Source organism: Acipenser ruthenus, chromosome 23, assembly GCF_902713425.1.
Source record: "Acipenser ruthenus chromosome 23, fAciRut3.2 maternal haplotype, whole genome shotgun sequence".
Lineage (NCBI taxonomy): Eukaryota > Metazoa > Chordata > Actinopteri > Acipenseriformes > Acipenseridae > Acipenser > Acipenser ruthenus.
In genome coordinates, this window is record NC_081211.1 from 25,998,878 (window position 1) to 26,020,305 (window position 21,428).

Sequence of the window (21,428 nt, forward strand, 5' to 3'; positions counted from 1 at the left end):
TTTTGTGTACTTTTAATGTTTTTTTTTTCTATTTCCCTTTTCATTAAGCACTCAGATAATGTGTAGGTTTCACTTTTACTCTAGATTGACATGATGTAATGAACAACAATAGAAATAGTTCAGCATTGTTTTTTTTTTAATTATGGTATGTTTAAATAAGTATGTGTTGCAGATTTTAGCTTTTTTTTATTACTTCAAAAAGGAAAGACCCTACATGCATTTTGTTGATTAATTAAGGTATTACAGTGTAAATGTTATCTTCTTTGCTCTATTCAAATTTTTTGCAAGCACTGTCTAAGTGAAAGCTACAGCAGTGATCCACATTACAGATAACGTGATTTTCTGATTGACAGATAACATTAAGGTGAAGACTAGGCAACAGTGCAAGCAACAGATTTGTGCTGACGGTTTCTTTTTTAAGATACAAAATTTAAAGACATATTTTTCAGAAGGAAGATACTGTCAGAGAATTATGACTTCATGCAATGTAGATGCTAGTGGTGGCTAGCAGAGGAAAGTGAAGAGAGATTTTGCTCAAGAAATGTGTGAGTAATGTAGTCGCAATAGTCCTTTTATACATTTAGGGTATGCTGGCTATCGAAATGTGATTAGAATATTTGTTATCTGGGGTATTTTTATTTTACATGTGAAATGCACACTCAGAGCAAGTTACAATAATCCTGCTTTTTTTGGTGGTGGGGGGGGGGGTGAAAGTTATTCTGATTTAATTCTGAAAAACGTACTAAAGAAATAAAAAAAAATAATAATAATAACCTGTCCCCAGATGAGGAAGACTCTGCGCTTTGAGGTACTGGCTTTGTTTCAGTATAGAACTGTGTTTCATGACTCTGCAGGTCAAGTTTGATCGTGGGTATTTTTCAAGTGGCAGGCATTTTACAAAGCTACCAAATCATCTGAAAACCTCACATAATCTGCGCTGCTGCCTTCATAATGACATGGTTCTAAAAGCTGCATATTAAACATGATGTCACCTTGACACTGACCTCTGGACGAGGCTGCTATATTGAGCTCACATGGGGACATATATTTGCTACAGACATATATTTGGTACAGAGCTATGATTCTTGTGCTGCACAGTTAACCATTTCACTACCACACAGCTTCCATATCACTGATACTGGACACACATTTTAAGATAGTGCCTTCACTTTTCTGTGATTCTCTCGGTCCCCTATGATTAAGTAGCTTTCACAAAAGAACATACATGCAGCAATGCCATGTCAAAAAATACAAACACTGGAGATTGCATGTTTAAATAAATAATGTTTTAATACTTCACATTTTTTTAAATAGATCATTTATATCTTATTTTCTATGAATGAGTAAAAAAAACATTATATAAATAGAAAACAACACATAAATACCACTTTGCAATCTAAAGTAATTATGCTAATAGTAATATCCTATTAAATATAGTTGCCATCTAAATAAATAATACAGTAATACAGTCATCATATATAAATAATTCAGTGATGCCCGTAGGTTTTCAGATTTGGCGGTATTGCTGTCTAGCACAGCGTTTCAGGTCTATCAGAAAGTTTTGGAGCTCAATCTCAACTTCTTTGTTGACCTTACAAGATGCCTGAACAAAAACAAAACAAGTTGAGGTTAAATTACAAACTACAAAACACACAAAAAAAGTGAGCGAGGTTGAAGGTAGCTTGTTAAACTGCAGTTCACAGATCTAATCTTCAAACAGCCTGTCTACTCTGCCGTTATCTTTTTTTTTCATGATAAATATATTATCATCTTTTCTGTATTACTTTTGCCCTGTTCTGTATTTGGCCAAACTCGCTACATGAATTTACCCCTTATAACACGGTTAAAGAATTGCATCAAGTGTCTCTGCAATTGATTCTCCACAAACCAAAGAGCAGTGCATTAATTCTTAATTCTTCTTTAGCATTGAAAGCGTAAGTTACCTAGGCAGGGTAGCTTATGTATAAATACATTCTTATAGCGGAGTGTTACCGCCAGTTTACTTTTACGTAATATTACGGTGATTGGCGGTAAAGACTAAGCAAACGTTTGAGCTCATGCTTTCTTAAGTGTAATCCCTATTCATGTTACATGTGTGGCAAGCATCCACCAAGCCCAGGTGAAAAATGTCCCTTCATGTTTGAAGAAAAGGTGGATGTGCTCTCAAAAATGTAAGTGAAATACCTTGTGTTTAGTATTGTATCCCATCAGGGCTCGGGACAGTTTAGAAACGGAATCTCCATCTCCACATTTGAGATCTTTCAGAGCTATTCCAGCTTTGCAGAACACATCAGGCTTTTAAAATAAAATTTAAAAAAAGATAAAGAGGTTATTACAGTACATCATTATCATATTTATAACCATACATTAAAGGTAAACTGAATACATTTTTTGGTCTATCACTGATCTTGGTGTTTCATTTTTTTGGTTTAGTTTTCATATCATACAATAAATAGTGCATTGAAAATGCCTACAGTACATCAATAACTGTAATAACCTTTGAACAAAAAGGGAAATAGGGTTATCAGTGTTTCCTTACCTTGCAGTCGGTAAAAGAAACTAGAGCTACTTTTTCTGTTGAGCACTGTAAAAGGAAGAAAATAGTTGTTAGTGTCTAACCAGAAGTGCTGCTCAATAGTTAAGTAAGCATTGACCAGTTGAAATGGATGCCTTCAGTGGAAAAGGATATGCAAATGGGTTGCATAATCTAGCATGCTGTTATCCAGTCATGTTACTTTCAGACAGCAGAAGGATGTGAAACCACTGAGTGCCAATGCTTCAGAGCGCCACTGGACACGGTCTTCACACTTATGTTTACTTGAAATACCCTGATTTTATATATGGTAACATTACTAGCTGTTCCATTTCCACTATACTTACTTGACTCTTCATTTGAAGTATGTCAATGATCTCCTCCAAAAACATTTTCTTATTCAGAGGGGCAGCGTTGATGGAGGCAGCATATATAGAAACAGCAAGAAACAGCAGAACAGCCATGCTCCTCAATGTTCTAGTCATGGTTTCAGGGCGCTTCTTCTTTCAAGATTGAGAAGGAGTTCAAGATGGTATTTCTTGCTGATGGTGACTGATGATCCACTGAAGATGTGTCTGGATATATATATAGGGCTCAAGTTCCACATAGGGAAACTACACGGAAAATGCAGCCAGCGCAATATATACCCAGCCTTTACCTTTTTTGTAAATTCTGACTCACAAACCAGATTTATTATCATCGTTTGCAAGCATGCAAGATATAGGAAGGAAATTTTGGCCACTAAAGATTAGATGTTGATATAGATTTGTGATTATGTCGTCACAAGTTGATTTACCCTGCAAGGCAGTTTTCATTCTATGACTCTAAAAAATAATAAATGACAACTTTTTGACCATTCACCAGCAACAGGATTATTATTTTATTTATTATTTATTATTTATTTCTTAGCAGATGCCCTTATCCAGGGCGTCTGCTAATTAAAATGCATGAATGCAAATTAAAACCGACATTGATGTGTTCATAATGGCGTATTTTGTTTTACATTTATTATCATTTCAGTTAGGAATGGGGAAAAAAAATCCAATTTTTTAAAGGATGCAATTTTTAGTAGAAATGTATTGTCCTTAAAATAGCATAAATTATCTTATGACGGCACACATTCTACTGCTTCAGTAATCTTTTGTGAGATGTTTTCACCATTTCAAATAACCAGACCAGTATTTGAAACAGTCACAATATATACCATGTTCATAGTTGACCTTACATGCATGGACAGATACAATCCAGAACTCATTTGAAACATTTTTGTGACGTCACCCTTTGATCTTCTGATTGATTAATTCTGCAAGTAACGAAACCTCATTAACAAAACCACAGTGCGTCAGAAAAGCGAATAGCATTTAATTAGGCAACAATCATTTCAACAATTATTATTAATATTACAAATGTAACACTAGAATGGGGCTTGCAATTTCCATTTAGCATGGCTTATTTTTTGCTTAAAGTAAGATAATACAAGGGGTCCCCGAGTGGCTCATGCAGTTAAAGCACTGCCGCTGGGAGTGCAGGATGAGTCACCCCGCTTGGACGGCACCAGTTCACGTCCAGGCTGTGCAAAGAGGCTGAACTTTGCTGGGGACCCCGAGGGGGGCGTCACATTGGCTCTCATGTTCCTGGGCTGGGAGATGGGAAACCGGCAGGGATTGCTTCTCCTCATCGCGCAACAGTAAACCCTACTGGCCAGACACCGAGCACATTCAGAGTGGATAAAAAGCAGGGCTGATCTCTGTTCTCCGGGATCGGCAGCCCACCTCTGCTCAGGATTTCTTGGCGTAAAAGCAATTCTGGCTTTAGGCTTGTGAGATCGGAGGATGCTTACACTCCCTCAGAACATTCATACTGTGTGGGGACTCGCTGTGGTGAGGAGGAAAAACATAACTGGACATTCCAAATAGGGGGAAAATAGATAATAAATAATAATTGGTCACTTTAAATTAAAGAAAAAAGTAGATAATACAATTATACATTAACAAAGTAAACATGTTTTTTTTTTTCATAAATTACAAACTGTGACAAAGTGTCTTTATTTACAGTATAACAGTTCTGGGCTCCTAACACGTCTGGTGGATAAAGCACACTCGACAAAAAAGGATGGGTTTTTCCAGTAGGAACACAGCTTCTTTTAACAAACAATACAATACAAAAAGAACTCATGTTTTGGAGTGCTAACTACACTTAACTTAATCTAACTTTAGTCAGACGCTAATCCAGTTTACTGACTTTAAATATACACTAATCACAGATTTAATATATTTTAAACGTGCACCTCATTCAGGTCTTTACTCAGGTCTATACTCAGGTCCTTACCTTCCCACAGACAGTTCTTGTAAATTACAAACAGGTGTATTAGTTTAACTGATTGCCAGTCAATCGGTGTTCTGGGATAACTATGGCATTCTGGGAGATGTAGCTTCATGTGAGAGACAAACATTTTAACTCCTATTTGAACTAAGCGTAACAAAGGCGCGAAATCCAATTACCAAATTAACAATGAATTGAATTTCATTATGGAACAAGCAGCAATCAGGAAGCAATGTTTTAAGTTGCATAAACAACTCAAAATGTTGCACCAGTAAGAAAAAGAATCCTGTTTCTCATGTTGAATGGCACTCGAAATCGTGCATCATTTTTACTGATTCAACATGTGTCACTGTTTGTCCTTTACATATTAAACAATGTTCTCCTCATAACAATTACAAACTGCGTTTTTTAAAATCGCTACCACAGCATTCACACGTGGTTCAGCCCAACAGAGAAAGTTGTTTCCCCTTAATATTTGTATCGGTTTTAACACTTTCGTCGCCTCTATATTAAAAGCTCTATACTAATAGGAACAGGAAAAGAAAAGCTGTGCTGATATTGCAGAGTCCCAGCTTTACATGTATGCTACACAACTATACCAGTTAAAAAGGCACTGGAAGGGTGAAATAAATAGATATGGGTGTCTATTGTCTTTAAAAACGCTTATCCACTTCTGATGACTTTTGTCAGGGGTGGGCATCTCTGGTCCTAGAAGGCCATTGGGCTACTGGAGAATTCTGTATTTTTTCTCTCAATTAAACTATTAAGAATATTGTTGTTAGACCTGGAGAGGAAAGGCCAGAGTTGCCTTATATCTTAATGTTATGATAAATAAACATGTCATTGCTAATTCTTATTCTATACTATTCTGTACATACAGTTGATATATATATTTCATGGACATCATACATTATACAGATAGCTCTGGTTTTCAATTGACAGCCGTGGTGGTGGATGTATATTACAGACATGCCTGTTGTATTTCAAAGAGTACCAAATACACATTCTCCTTTTGTTATAGAAGTATTTTTATTTTTAGTTTTTTTAAATAAAGCAATGCATTGGGAGTGTACTGTATTTTACATGCAAACGTGTTCTATGACATTGAATTCGAAAGTCAATAACAATAGACAATACAATACAACAAAATAAATAAATAAATAAATGCATGTTTTGGATAGGGTTATATTGTTAGCCTTTCACCAGGTAAAACATATGACTTCCCCATAACGTCAAGAACACTCAGTTATACAGAAAAAGGTAAACGTATAAGAAGCTACTGTAAGTCAAGAATTCTCATATGTCTATGAAGCAAATCCAAGTTGCCCAGACATCTTTTCTGATTTTGTCCTAACAGATTACATTTTTTATTGAACTACTAGAAGCACATATCTTTTGCCCCCCAACATCAACCCCCCCCAACCCTAACCCTAACCCTAACCCTAACCCTAACCCTAACCCTAACCCCCCCCCCCCCCGACCCCCCCCCCCCCCCCCCACACACACACACACACACACACACCTCGTATGCATATGGCTTTAAATAAAATAAATTAATAATAAAAAATACAATCACATTTCTAAAGCGTCTGGTATGGTGTTGAAATAACTGAGTTAACTAATTCCAATGGGCTTTGACACACCAGAGTGTAACCATTAAGTGGTCCTCCTGCAACACTGCTTCCTGTGGATTTAAGAAACACCACGCTTTTCTATGTGGTGGTATTTCTGTGTTGCAGGGGGAGCAGGTTAATGCTTACACTGCCGCACCACATGTCCTTGGAGATTAAACATGATTCTGAGAGCTCTATTGAGGCCACAGGGGTGCTCTGAACTTCCAGTATGTGAAGATGACTAAAACAGAAAAGGATACAAAGAGAATCTAAGAAAGAACAAGATTACATTAGTTAACTCGGATAACCATACTTTTATCAATTTCAATATATTCCATTTATTTTATTTATATAACGAACCATAACAAAAAGAGTCACAGAACATCGCTTGTAGATTTACATATATTAAACCAAGATGAACTGATGCTTGGTGTATGCATTACTGTACATGAAAAGGTTGTGTTACAGTCATGCTACTTCTCATTATTAACTACTTTTTCTGTACATCTTCTTTAAATATTGAAGAAGTCCTTCCAGAAATGTGGGCATCATGATTTCAGAGTCTTCATGTATTTGGCATTGCTTTTTCTCTTTCTAAAGTACATACAAAAAAAAAAAAAAAAAATTAAATGGTAATATTGTGATAGATGGATAGATAGCACAGTGCAATTATTAAACACACTTAAAACATTAAAAAAAAAATTACCTTCAAATTTCTAATCAGCTTTGAGATTTCATTTTTTATTCGGATGCATTTTTTTTCCTTGCTAGCCTTCTGTAAAACCTTAATGACTGTACAGAAGAAAACGTCTTTCTTTGCAGCCTGGAAAAAAAGAAAGTTATTTGCTAAGCATGATTAAATACAACAGCCTGTCACCTTTTATTAAAGAATAAACTGCTAGTGGCTGTGGGTAAATGTACTCAAAATCCACTCAGCAAGTTTTCAATATCAGGCCCTTGGTGTGTAAAATACAATGACAAATTTATTATTATAATTTTTTTTAGCAGATGCCCTTATCCAGGGTGACTTACAATTGTTACAAGATATCACATTGTTTTTACATACACTTACCCATTTATACAGTAGGGTTTTGAATCCCCACCTGGGATTGAACCCACGACCCTCCGGTCAAGAGTCCAGAGCCCAAACCACTACTCCACACTGCTGCCCATTTATCAAACAATTCTTCATATTTTAACAAATGAAATGTAGTCAGGGTGTACAATAGGCGCATAGAAATTAGGTACTCAGAAAGTGCTTCCTTTTCTGTATTTATTTTCATTTTTATTATTCATACACGAAAATAATAACAGGAGTAACTAACCTTGTCATCTTCAAAAATGTTCGGCAGAAAGATATCACACTCATCCTAACCGAGACAGGAATAAATAGATCAGCGATGTGATTGGCCAAAAACAGGATTTCAGCTCTTAAGCAGCAAATAAAAAGTAATTAGCAGTATTAGAAAAATAACTTACCAGTTTTCCCTCCATATGTGAAATAGTGGTAATTAGTTCTCTATACATCAATTCCTTTTTCTTGATTTCTCCTCCCTGCACCGAGAGCACCACAGAACAAAGCAGAACCATGTATTTAAAATTCATGATTTAGAACTTCACTAAAGTCCAGCCAGAAATGAAGATCAATGGACAAATGTTAACGCCTTTTAAAGTATCAAAGGAGGTAGATTTTTTTGCTGAATAAATACATATATATATATATAGATATATATATATATATGGGCAACACAGGAATGAGTCATTTGTTGTTTTTTTTATCTAGGGTTAAAACATGGGTTACTTGATAAGGATTTTTTTTTTTATTGTACAAACCACTGCACTGTATACTGTATGATTTTTATCTGGGAATTAGTTCAAATAGAATGTTCTTTTTAATGCTGCTGAAACTGCAAGAAAACAAACTATTGCTGCTAATTGGTCATTAGTTTTGGAATCTGTTTTTATATATAAAGCACATTCACTACATTACACACACACCAAAAAAAAAAAAAACAGACAAACAAACATTATATATATAATGCATCATTTGAAATCCAGGAACATACCATGGCGGGGGTATACAGTATGACCTTTCCAGGCAAGGTACCCCCTAAACAGCAACATATAGAATACTGTACATATTGCATCAGAGTGCAGAGGTGTGTAGTTGCAGCCTAGGTGCAAGTCATTACATCTCCTAAGAAATATTACATGGGTGCAATAAATAGCCAGCAAAGGGAAGCACTGGAATACACACAAACTGGTCAGCTGATATTTTAAAATACAGTAAGTGAGTTGAAATTAGACCGGAATTTAGGAATTGTTATGAAAGGGAAATACATCAGTCCACTTTTTGCTCACAGTTAGAATAGAATCCGTCACATGCAAAAAAAAAAAAAAAAACCTTGCTGATGCTGATCGTATCTGTGTAACCTCTCCTGCTCCAAGAACTCAACTGTGGTTTATTTATCACAAAACTAACACCTTCATGTTTCTTGAAATTTCAATGCTTCAAAATCAGCTTTTTATTATCAGACCAGTGACCCAGATTAATAATGCCATGCTCACTAACAAGTGCACATTTCAAAGGCTCATACGCTGAAAACATTATATAAAGATACTGTATGTGAAACTTGGTATTCAGCACAAAACTAATTTGTTTTTAGGGCGATTCTCCAGGGTATGTTGTATTGCTGTGTGTAGTCTTGCAGTGTTCTTTATTTGATATGCCGGAGGATGTGGTGTAAGGCATTATCGTCTCACTCAGCAGGTCATCCTAGACCTAATAGCTGAATTTCACCTTTTCATCACCTGGTTGACTGTCCTCCTGGTAACACCGACAGCATTGACTTTCTCCGCTATAGAGGACCATATGGCATCCTTGATATCATAACCCAATTTCATGCTGAGTGACCTCAGCCATAAGGACTCTCAGCTCCTCCTCAGAAAACTTTTCTTTTCTTTACTTTTCCGTGCACCAAGAGGACTTTGCTGCCCTTCCTCTGACATATTAATTTGCATTGCTCTTAAGTTTAATAAGTTAAATGCAATATAATTGACTGGCCACAAGGCCATTTGGATTTTGCAGATGCAATGGGTTTTTACGACGCCTATCCTTAAATCAGCCCCTAAATGTGATGCCAGCCTGGCGAATTTAAATCTTTACAAAAAATATTCCTTGCCATATAAGCTTTTTATGGTCTATAAGCTGGTAAAAGATCACCTCACTAGTGTTCCTTTCCCCAAGAGGTTGCTTAGGGATACCCTGTTAAGAGACAGGCTTGTGATACTTGCAGACAGTATATATTAAATGTTTATTTTGTTTGTTTTTTGTTTCTCTTTTCCTCAGTTGTCAGCTGGGTGACCATAATCAGAATAGGTTTTTGAAAATAAAATCAAATAAACCACAACTTTGAGAACCTCTTACTTACAAATACCATGTCACATCATTTTTGTACTGTGTACAAAAAAAAAAAAAAAAATGAAAGCGAAAGCAAATCATAAAGGTGTTTGCTGGCTGAATAGTGAAGCTTGAACTCAAAATAATTCAGCGGTACACAAATGAGTGTCTGCAGGCAACAGTGAAGCATGGTGGAGGTTCCTTGCAAATTTGGGGCTGCATTTCTGCAAATAGAGTTGGGGATTTGGTCAGAATTAATGGTCTCCTCAATGCTGAGAAGTACAGGCAGATACTTATCCATCATGCAATACCATCAGGGAGGCATCTGATTGGCCCCAAATTTATTCTGCAGCATGACAACGACCCCAAACATACAGCGAAAGTCATTAAGAACTATCTTCAGCATAAAGAAGAACAAGGAGTCCTGGAAGTGATGGTATGGCCCCCACAGAGCCCTGATCTCAACATCATCGAGTCTGTCTGGGATTACATGAAGAGAGAGAAGCAACTGAGGCTGCCTAAATCCACAGAACTGTGGTTAGTTCTCCAAGATGTTTGGGCCAACCTACCTGCCGAGTTCCTTCAAAAACTGTGTGCAAGTGTACCTAGAAGAATTGATGCTGTTTTGAAGGCAAAGGGTGGTCACACCAAATATTGATTTGATGTAGATTTTTCTTCTGTTCACTCACTTTGCATTTTGTTAATTGATAAATATAAACTATTAACATGTCTATTTTTGAAAGCATTCTTAGTTTACAGCATTTTTTCACACCTGCCTAAAACTTTTGCACAGTACTGTATATATATATATATATATATATATATATATATATATATATATATATTATCTTGAAGGAAATATTAAAAAATATGTCATATTTAATTAAAATATTTCACCAGCAAAATCAAATAGGAGATAAAAAGTTACTGTTTACAAGTGAGTCCTTGTTGCTTGCCATGTCGGTAAACTAGACTCCATACTCTATAATGGTCTTTATGTGTATCTCTGTACGCCTTCAACACAACGCTTAAACCATATAAACAATTGATCTTTTATCTTAAGCACAAAGAAAGGCTCAAGACACAATTCACTGTGGCCAGCCAGTCTATTATGCAGCCCTCTTGTTCAATGGTCTGCTTAGTGAACATGAAAAAAAAGGCAACGAACCATTCCCTTTGTAATGATGTCTGTGTCTACCGCACTACAACTTGAACCCCTCTGGGAACAGGGGCTAATTGCAGCAGGTGTGGTCATGGTCCCGGCCCCCTGGACATCTCCGCACAAGCTCACTTTGATTGTGTAGACCAAAGCAGTGCTGATCCCTGCAAAATACACCACACTTGTCTTGCCCACTGTAAACCTGCCTGTCTTCAACAATACAACCAGTGTGCATGTTGAGCAAGCATCTGTCTGACATCAGCGAGTTCATACTGAGCATTAGTGTTAGGATGTCTTCAATCCTTTCATCAGAAATTAGAAGATTCCTTGTCACAGCTGTACCTTAGGAGGGGGAACTATGAAGTGAACATCTGCCATGATGCCTTTGTATGTTGGGTTAACAGCAATGGGATTTCAAGTTGCCATGAATGGATTTATCCATTTTTGCAAGGTTACAGGAGTATAGCATTTTTATTGTCTATGATTTACTATTGCAGCAAGGGAGCACTTTCTTATTTAACCAACTTTAAAATCAGGAAAGTTTGCAAGAACATTTCTTTTAATATTCCCAAATAAAAAAATAAAAAAAACAACCAACACACCTCTATGGTTTTAATAAGCTTTTAATTTCTTACAAAATAACTTTTTATAATAACTGATTATAAGCCATTGGCTTTTTTTTTTTTCTTTAACATTTCATTTCAAAATGAAAAACACAAAACATAATATTAAATAAAAGAACTTCGCAAAGAAGCAGATATTTTTATTTCTTAAACATTCTCAAAATCTGCATGCAATTGCCTTGTAAGATCCAGTTACACTATTCAACTCAAATACACTGGATACAAGACAATTTTTATCTACAGTAGTTATTTCCTTTCTAACTTCTTTCTTATTTCTGCAAAGATAGCCAGCTTATCTCACAAAATGACAGCAATTCTGTAAATAACTTCCGTTATATGTCCTTTTTTTACATTGGGAAAACCCTTTATGACTTCCTTTCAATCAAGTTACTAACAGACCCCTTTTCAGAATATTTTCTTTGAACAAATACGTTGTGCCCGAATTGTTCAATGTTAATGTAGTTAGTTAATTGTACCTTTGACAAATACATTGATACAATTATTTATTTGTAACACAGTAATTAAACAGAATTATCACTAGAATTAAACTAGAAAACAAAACGCACACAATGCTGCTCCCTGCCATAATGATTTTTAAGGAGTAGAGCTTTTACAAAAAATGAAAAAAGGTAGAAACGTTTAATCACAGATGCAATTGATATTAATCAATGAATAAATCTGGTCTAAATAGCTATTGCAGGCTTGAATGTACTGTATTATTAATTGTCCATTACGTTAGTCTTCAAGCTTTTTCCAGTTTCCTCCTTCAGTTAGTGAAGGTATGATCCGAGTGTATTCACACTGCATTTCACAATCTCCGAACACTGATCAATGTTCTTTTTGATCCTGTAGAAATGCTCCACATACTCTGAGCGACCCAAAAGCTCCACAAAGTCTTCGTCGTGTGTAATAATCAGCAGCTGGAAGTTACGCTGACGGGAACGACTCTTAATTATCCTGAAGCAAAGATGTTTACAAAAGAATGTGTCATATACAATGTTTATTAAAATGCTTTATCAGCAAAACCACACTGAGATAAAATGTCTGGTTGATTAGTTGCTTACTATGTTGGTAAACAGCTCTGCAGACACCTTAATCTATCCTACTACAAAACATACTGTAACTTCCATTATACCAAACTGGCATGTTGTGAGGGTCAAACCATAAAACAAAGAAATTAAACCACCAAGATACCACTGTATTTTACTAAACTTCTCAGTTTTGAGATTTTGTATCAGATTCTTAAAAAAACATGGGAACACATTACAACGAACTACTGAATATAATAATAAAAAAACCCCCACAACATTACAGAACTTTTTTTTTTTTTTAATTCCAGGTTACTAGGACAATACTGGGTGTGATGTTTCTACATTCTGTCCTCACTTTGTCCTGTAATCCAGCAGTTACTGTAATAATGTTTGTATGACCCATCTGTTTAAAAAAAAAAAGGTTAGCAAAAGGCTCCAGCAATGAAGGCATTAAAAAGGCTCCAGCAATGAAGGAAATCAACAACTGTAAGTCACCCTGGATAAGGGAGTCTAAGAAATAAATAATAATGATGATAATAATAATAAACCAAAACTTGACTTTGTTTCTTATAGTTTCAAAGTGCAGCATCCGTCCTGTAATATTAAACACTTCTTTATAAAAACACTTTTCTGACAGGCATTTGAGATAGACCTGCAATGATTAATAACTGCTGCACGCTTGCATGTTAACAAGGCAGCACCACACTGGGCAGCTGAAATCCGAATGACCTGAGAGCACCTGGAATACTTACTGGACTAAGGCATGTGCCAAGGACTCGATGTTTTCACGATCAAGGTTAGTGGTGGGCTCGTCCAGGGCCAGGATTCCGCAGTTTAAACAGAACGTCTCAGCCAGGGCAAGACGAATAATAAGTGAAGCAAGAACCTGGAGGTGCACAACACATACATTACTTACACAAGGAACTTACATATACATATATATATACATATATTTATCTAGTGTGCCCAATTTTTTTTTACCACCGATTTTCTCCCCAAAATGTAGCCCTAAAAAAGTAAATTTCAATGACACCGGAACCTGCACATATTTGGTCATTTCTAGAAAGAGAAATAGGATATGGTTTTCCTATCTCTTTTGCATATTTTTAACTTACTTCATGTGATCTTTATCTGATTTTATTTCTGAAATGAAGCTACGTATTAAGGGGAAATGCACCACTGTCACGGTTTTTTGTTTTTTTTATCTCATTTTTTTTTTCTTGTCACGTAACTGAAGAATCCTGTCAAAGTAGCATGATTATTTTTTAAATCAGGGTTGAACCTACAGACTCTTTTTCATAAATTGTCTGAAGGCGCAAATACCGTTACTTAAGCATTAAGGGATTCTTCTTCTTAATATAATACTTGGGAAGTGCGTTTCCCTGGCATATTGTGGGTTATACTTCCTTGTACTGCTGCCATCAAATATCAATCCAGCTTGCCCTGTTTTGATGCAGTTGTTCATGAGAATTAAATATCTTTTGATTGAGGTTCCATCTTAAGACATGGTCCATGCGTGAAGTAAATGGGGGCATGTGTTTTTAGTTTCGTTTTTATTTTGTAACTTATAAACTATTTCCGCATTGCCTGCAGGTGTTCTGATCCAGTAAGTGAGGTGACGCATGCTTCTGAGGAGTGACCACATTCCAGTATTAATAAAGGGAACACCTCTAACAGATCTGAGCAATGTGGAGCAGAGCACCTGCCAAAATCAACGTTTGAACAAAAAGTCAAAAGAAATGAGTTTCTTTATCATTACTTCGGGTTCTTCTTGGCTGGTTTAGTTTGAAAGAACGGGAGATCAACCCCGCCCCTCTGACTCTTGTTCTGTCGGTACAGGCTACTGGGCCATACCTTCTGTCCAGCACTGCACCTCCCTCTCATATCCAGAGCTGTGTCACCCTTAACCATCACCACTCGGTAGTTGTAGGTCCTCCTCTTATCCGCCGAAACATTGTCATCGACGTCAGATCGGATCTCCACATATTCGATGTCTACAGGGAGCAGGGCAATAGAAATGTTTAGCAATTACTGGGCTGGCCACAGTTTCTAATGAAAAGCCTAGACAGAACTATAAAGAACAACATTATTATTGTTATTATTATTGGTAATACAATAAAATCATCAGATTTCATGTAAAGACTTCTCATTTCTGTATTAAACTGTACAGAGGGAAAAAAAAGAATTGCAAAAAAGCATCCTGAGATATCTTTTTTGTCTAAATAAATGAAGTAAAAAGCAGCGCCTGTCCAGGCGCATTTCGCTCTCGAATGTGTTCCCGGAGCAAGTCTTCACTGAAGCAGTTTAAATACCTTGTCCTCGGTAGGTGCTCCTCCAGAGGTCTCGGACAATCTTGTTGATCTCTTCCATTTTCATGCTATGGAATTTCATGATTGCTCTGGGGAGGAGGGTGGGGATACAAATTAACAAACGGGAATGAGACAATACTGTGGTTTACTATCTTAAGCAATACGTTACCCTCTTGAGGTCATCTAAATGTCATAACAAATTCCATCCCATAATCATATCTCAATACATTTTATATTATTCCAGAAAATGTTTTTTTGTAATATAATGCAATAGGCCTTCAGAACATTAATGTTATTTCTAGCTTTAACACTAGATGGCGCACTCTAGTGTTAAAGTGCAATAACATACCAGGGAAGACTAATCACTCAAAATACTTATCGTTTATCATTGCAATGCTTATAGTGATCTACAAGGTGTTACATCTAGTCTTGCAAAACACAAAACACATTGGAAGGCATGTTGTGCTAGGTAATGTGCCTGCTTTACTGCTCTCTTTTTGATGTGCACTCAGGGCCTGGTTGACAGTAGTTCAGTTCTACTCTTTTGCAAACATTTATTAATGATAAAAAGAAAAATGCAGTAAGCTATTCAGTACTCCAGTGTCTAGGGTAACTTATGTTACTGTTTATTGAGTTTCACTGTGTGTTTCTATATTTTTTTCAGTTATACCACAGTTGGACGTACTGGTCGTTCGTTGGCCGTTTGTTATTTCCTGCTTGTTCAAAATGAATAGAAAAAAAAATGGTTTGATTTTGTTATGTAAACGCAAAGGGCTTCAGCAGTGATCAAAGCGATGGCTGCCTTGCAAACTCACAATATAAAAGATCCTTTTAATAACTGCAGAGCTAGTACATGTGCCAGGTTAACATCCCATTCCAACCCAGGATCCCCACGTCAGAGAACATCGACCCTGCCAATGCCCTGTGGAGCTTACGTGCAGCAGGAAGGAGGCTGTGTGCTTTTGCCGCTGTCAATCCTGCCATAGACCTGCCGTGGTAGCACTAATACGATTGGCTAGAAGCAGGTGCAAGTGGCGGGTGATTGCGTCTGGAAACACATTTTCTGATTTGTCACCACTATGAGCTATTGATATCCAAATGGGTTAGAGGTTAACTGCGTATGCCATTTACATGTACCTGTAGAGCACTTTTTTTTTTGTATTCCTTTCTGTACATATCATAACGTTTGGAACCACTGAGATTTCTTTAAAAACAAATGCGTATTTAAAATGTAAATCTATATGCAGGGAATGGGCCAACCATAAAAAAAAAAAAAAAAAAAAAAAACGCTCAAGAAAACCCTGATCTACAAAGGCATGACACAGGTCTTATCATAGGACCCACAGCGCATTCTGGTTATTACAGAAATGCTGCTATTTCTCAGCAAGCGGCAGCAACAACTGAACAAGATGACTTTCCACAATGCAGAGCTATAATCAATGATCAGATAAAGTGCCAGAGATTTCCTGTGTTACCACATCCATGCTGTAGGATCATGATGAGTTCAGTTTTTAAATATAGCATCACATTAACATTTTAGATTTATTTAAACATTTAAGAGTTTTGCAGCTGTGAAATTGTTTTGAAAAAAAAAAAAAAACATCTTTAAAAAGGGGTTTTATTAATATAACGATCCTGATATTTCATATCCTATTGTTTGTGTGCTGTATGATTCTCTGCTGTCATTTCTGCTCAGATCATTAATTTGCCCTGCTTACTAACTATTCCAGCAAAAAATTGCTTCTGAAAAAACATCAGGGCTTTGGGGAGATGAGGCGGGAAAGCACATTAGTACTGCACTCTGTATGGAGCCGATGGGTGAAGCACAGCACACTGAAGCTTGTGTAACACTGGTATGTTTCCTTAGTTTCCCTTAGCATAAAATACGCCTTGGCTTGAGTGTCTTCTCAAAAGCAAAGCTGTTTTTTTTTTTTTAAATTTCTTTACTGCAAGGACTTATAGCATACTGTGTGCAGCAAGGATACCTCTATTCAAAATAGATTTTCTTGCCATCTTGACCATAAAAAGTCCCTTTCTTACTTTCTCAGCTGCATCACTTGCAGCTGAGAAACCCATTTCTTTTAAAAGTTCTTTCCTTTTAGCTGCAGCTTCTTTTAGCTCTTCAGATGTAGTACAATTCTATTTATACAGCTCTATTTATTTGTACTGCACATGTGTCACTAGTATGAACAAGCTATGCACATTTTTGCAAAGAACATGGAACACACTGTCATAGATAAAAGGGCCCTCGTTAAAGTGACTTCAAGCTACAAGAGTTTGATCCTGTAACTGATTACCTATAAATGATGATTATCTTATTTGTCTGAAACTGCAGCATGCTGACTCTGCCACTTCCTCTATTAGATAAAAACTCACCAGAGACACAGAAGGGTTTCCTCCACAGACACTTAAAGCTGCAGTGCACTCTTACATATCGGGATTCTTAGAAGGCAACGCTCACCCTGTGTATAAAGCACATACCCGAGCTGCCTCGAGTCAAGCTGTTGCGCGTATCCCCAATAGACCCTATGGGTTATCCACTAATACGTCAATCAAACTCTTATGAATTAAAACAAGATATGCATGTCAGGATATCTTTCATTTTTACTTTTTGTAATATGTAAAAGATTTCAGTCATGAAGGTCTTTATAGCAGACACAGGGTGCTTGGTTCGTCGAGTTGTAACGTACTAAAATAGGGTTGTACAGACCTCTGTAGTTGTGCTAATACAAGAGAATCTAAGCATGTCCTGATCACTTTCCTTCAACAAATATGCTTATCCTAATGAACAAGATAGGAAAAAAAAGGACGTAACGGATCATGTATTTTGTAACAAAAAGTTTCCAAACATCTAAAACCACTTGATTATTATTATTTTAAGCACTAGTATACAACACTTACTGTAGGTGGCAAGGCGTGGCTGAACCTATCAAACTAATACCGAAATTTGCAGTGACGTTCATGAATGGCAATGGAAAAAAATGTATTGATACGTGACTTATGTTTTACTGCAACCAAACAAGCTATGTAAGTAAAGTCACGGAGTAACCTTTTCAAAAGCCTTCCTCTTCTCACAGATTTCCAGGTAACAAATCGATACGGCTTCATGAAAACCAGCAGTTACCATAGCTTTGATTGTGATCTAATGAAGTTACGCAGGATGCTACTTTAAACAAGGTCAAACAGAGTCATACTGGCTTAATTCTAATACAGGGGGGTGTTTATAAGATTGAAATGGCTGTAACTCTGAATCGTGCATGGTTGTCAATGCTTTAATGGATCTGTACTGTATTAATAAAAGTCCTGCACCTTAAATCTGAATACTAATAAATATATATATATATATATATATATATATATATATATATATATATATATATATATATATATATATATAAAAGCCAGGATCGCTGTGTTTAATTTCTCAACAGCGGGTTCACTTCTTTTAAACCTTTTTCCGGTTTCAAGTCGTGTAAAATCGCCAGTCACAGGACCCAGCTAATTCTTTAAGTGCCGACCTCTATAAATATCTAAATGGGATTTCTATTAAATCAGGTAAATTTCTAGCAACTCCCTAAAGCAGTTTCAGCTCTGCAATGCAGGTTACCAGATGCACGTTATGTGCTTTCACTTCCGGCAGTTCACTGCTACAGAGAACCAATTGTGAGAAGTATATACATTTTTTGAAGAACAGGCTCTTTTTTTGGTTATGTCAAGAGTTCTAAAATTGGAGGCTAGGTTACTCACTGATCAAGTGTCTTGTAATAAATATCCAAGTCCTTATTTGCTAGCTCGGTGGTCCTCATTACAATCATCTTGTCTCTGAACTTCTCTTCTGCATCCCGATACTGAGGCTCTCGCAGCTCTTTCTTGAAGCGAATTATCTCCTCTTCAAATCCCTTCTGCCTGCCCATTGCCAAGCTCCGATTCTTTTTATAATCTTCCACTTTGTTATCCAGCTCTCTGCGTTCACTTAAAACATAAAAAAAAAACAAAAAAACATTTGGATCGAAATCTTTTGGATTGAATCTGGTACCAGACCTGAGCCTCTTACACATGACATATTTAAACTACCCTCCCCAGCCCCCTTATCTCACATCTGTATCTGTGCAGCTTTGCAATGCAGATTATCAGAATATGCGCCCATGAGCTAATAACTTGCGGAAGGACCCGTCCGCTCCATAGCCAGAGCTACAAGAGAAAGGTGCAAACTAATGGCAAGTTCCTTACTCCTTCTCTTGAGATTTTCTTGCCATCTTGACCATAAAAAGTCCCATACCGTAAACCTCTCTTACTTTCTCAGCTGCATCACTTGCATCTCTCCCATTTCTTTTAAAAGTTCCTTCCTTTTAGCTGCAACTTCTTTTAGCTCTTCCATCCGCTTGCGTAGAGTCAAGTTATCTTGCAGCCACCTCTCTTGGACCTGTGTAGTAATCAGGCACGTATTACTGACATGATAACTGATCACTCTGTAGCTCAGAGAGGAGCGAGCACGAGGGGACTGTATTCCAAGCCAGGGGAGTCAATTTTATTACAAAGTAAGATATACAGCATGTGAAAATAGAGGATCGTGGTTAAATTAAAAGCACTATGAGATGATGACTGAAACACAATAGTGAAATTGTTTTCTTTTCAAAGAAAAGTTGCAAAAGCACAGGCTCAACCAACCTAGTTCACATTCATTCAGTGCCAACATACTGTAAACTACTCTAACTCGAAACGTGTATAAATCCTGGAATAAGTCACTATTAAATAACACTATTAAAAAGTTGACATTACTGATGCTATACATTTGACTCACGGTGTTAAATGTAACCAGGAAATCTATTTAAAACATCCTAAACGTGGGTTATTAAACAAAATGGTAGCTAAACTGGACACAGCATTTTTTTGTATTTTGCACACAATGGAAAAACAGTTTAATCATTTTCGTGAATCACCTTAAGCAGAAACAGTTTCCCATATCTTTGAGATCTATCACATTGTCTATACCACTGAAACGTAGTCAGTGTTACACATCTAATGCTTACTGTAACTCAAACAGAATACCGCTTCCTTTAGCACCTCAAAACGGCAACCATTAGTGATTGGAAATACGGTTTGCCCTTTAAACGATACGTGGGACCTGGAACAGAATTAGCAGTCTGAATTTTGACTTCGACATACCGTAACTTGATCTTGCGCGATGCTGGTAGCGTTGAGACCATTTCATGCAAATATACAATTTAAAGAATCCTGTTCACTGAATGCATGCTGTAATCCTTTTATAAACCCGTTTGAGGATTATGAAGAAAAAAAAAAAATACATACATGATCACAAAGGATTTGTGAATAAAGACAGACAAACACTGTTTCACTTGCCTTCTGCGTGTCAATGTCTTGTCGGATGCTACTGATTTCTTTGTTAATCTTCTCCCTCTGCTGCTCAGCCTCGTGCAGCTGTGAATTGGTGTCCTGCAGTTCCATCTCTTTTTGCTACAACACATGGTAAAGAGCTGAATAAATAACATGTGCTAAAAACGGTAAATGGGAACTTCTAATGCGAAGGTTCGCAACATTATTTACCTCTTTGTATTGTTCCTTCCCTTCTTGAATGTATTTCTCTATTTCTCTCTCATGGGCACTGATGTTTTTAACCTTTTCTTTAATTGTGTTGATCTGCAAAATTAAAAAGAAAACTCAAGTTACAAGTTTAGGCCTTCGGGTACTAAGCAGACTTCCTTGTTAAAACTCAGTGACGTTTTTCAGACCTTCTCCATTTCTTCATCATTTTTGTGGTTCTTCCTTTCAATTAAGTCTTGTTTCTCTTGCTGAAGATTTTCCAGGTTAGCTGAAAGTGGAGATACCTGCTCTTTAGCATCCTAATTAAAAAAAAACAAAGAAAACACACACACAAAATGGGATTATCTGCCGAGTTTGAAATGGCATGCCAGTTGTTATCACGTTTTGTCAAGACAGAAGTGTTGTTATTTGGAAACAGTAACTGGAGATAAGTGACACTTCTGAAAAAAGACAAACTGTTAAAATGTTCAATAAAAAAAAAAAAATGAAAGACAAAACATAGGGACATGTGTGCCATGTGATTCGTCTAGGGTTCTAAAGCCCTAATAGTCAGTAGAAAATGTGATCACTGCATACAGTGTAGAGGCAAAAGACAACTGTATCGGCATACCCGTATCTCCCTATACAGGCTGTATCTCTGTTGTCAGATCAGCACACTGTATCAGCATACCCATATCTCCCTATACAGACTGTATCTCTGTTGTCAGATCAGCACACTATCAGCATACCCATATCTCCCTATACAGACTGTATCTCTGTTGTCAGATCAGCACACTGTATCAGCATACCCCTATCTCTCTATACAGACTGTATCTCTGTTGTCAGATCAGCACACTGTATCAGCATACCCCTATCTCTCTATACAGACTGTATCTC

The 21,428-nt window shown here is 36.8% G+C and overlaps 1 pseudogene; it reads right to left on the reverse strand.

The window, feature by feature from the left end:
- Nucleotides 1-11,634: 11,634 nt before the first annotated feature.
- Nucleotides 11,635-21,428, reverse strand: part of LOC117413377 (DNA repair protein RAD50-like) — a 28,290-nt pseudogene continuing 18,496 nt past the window's right edge.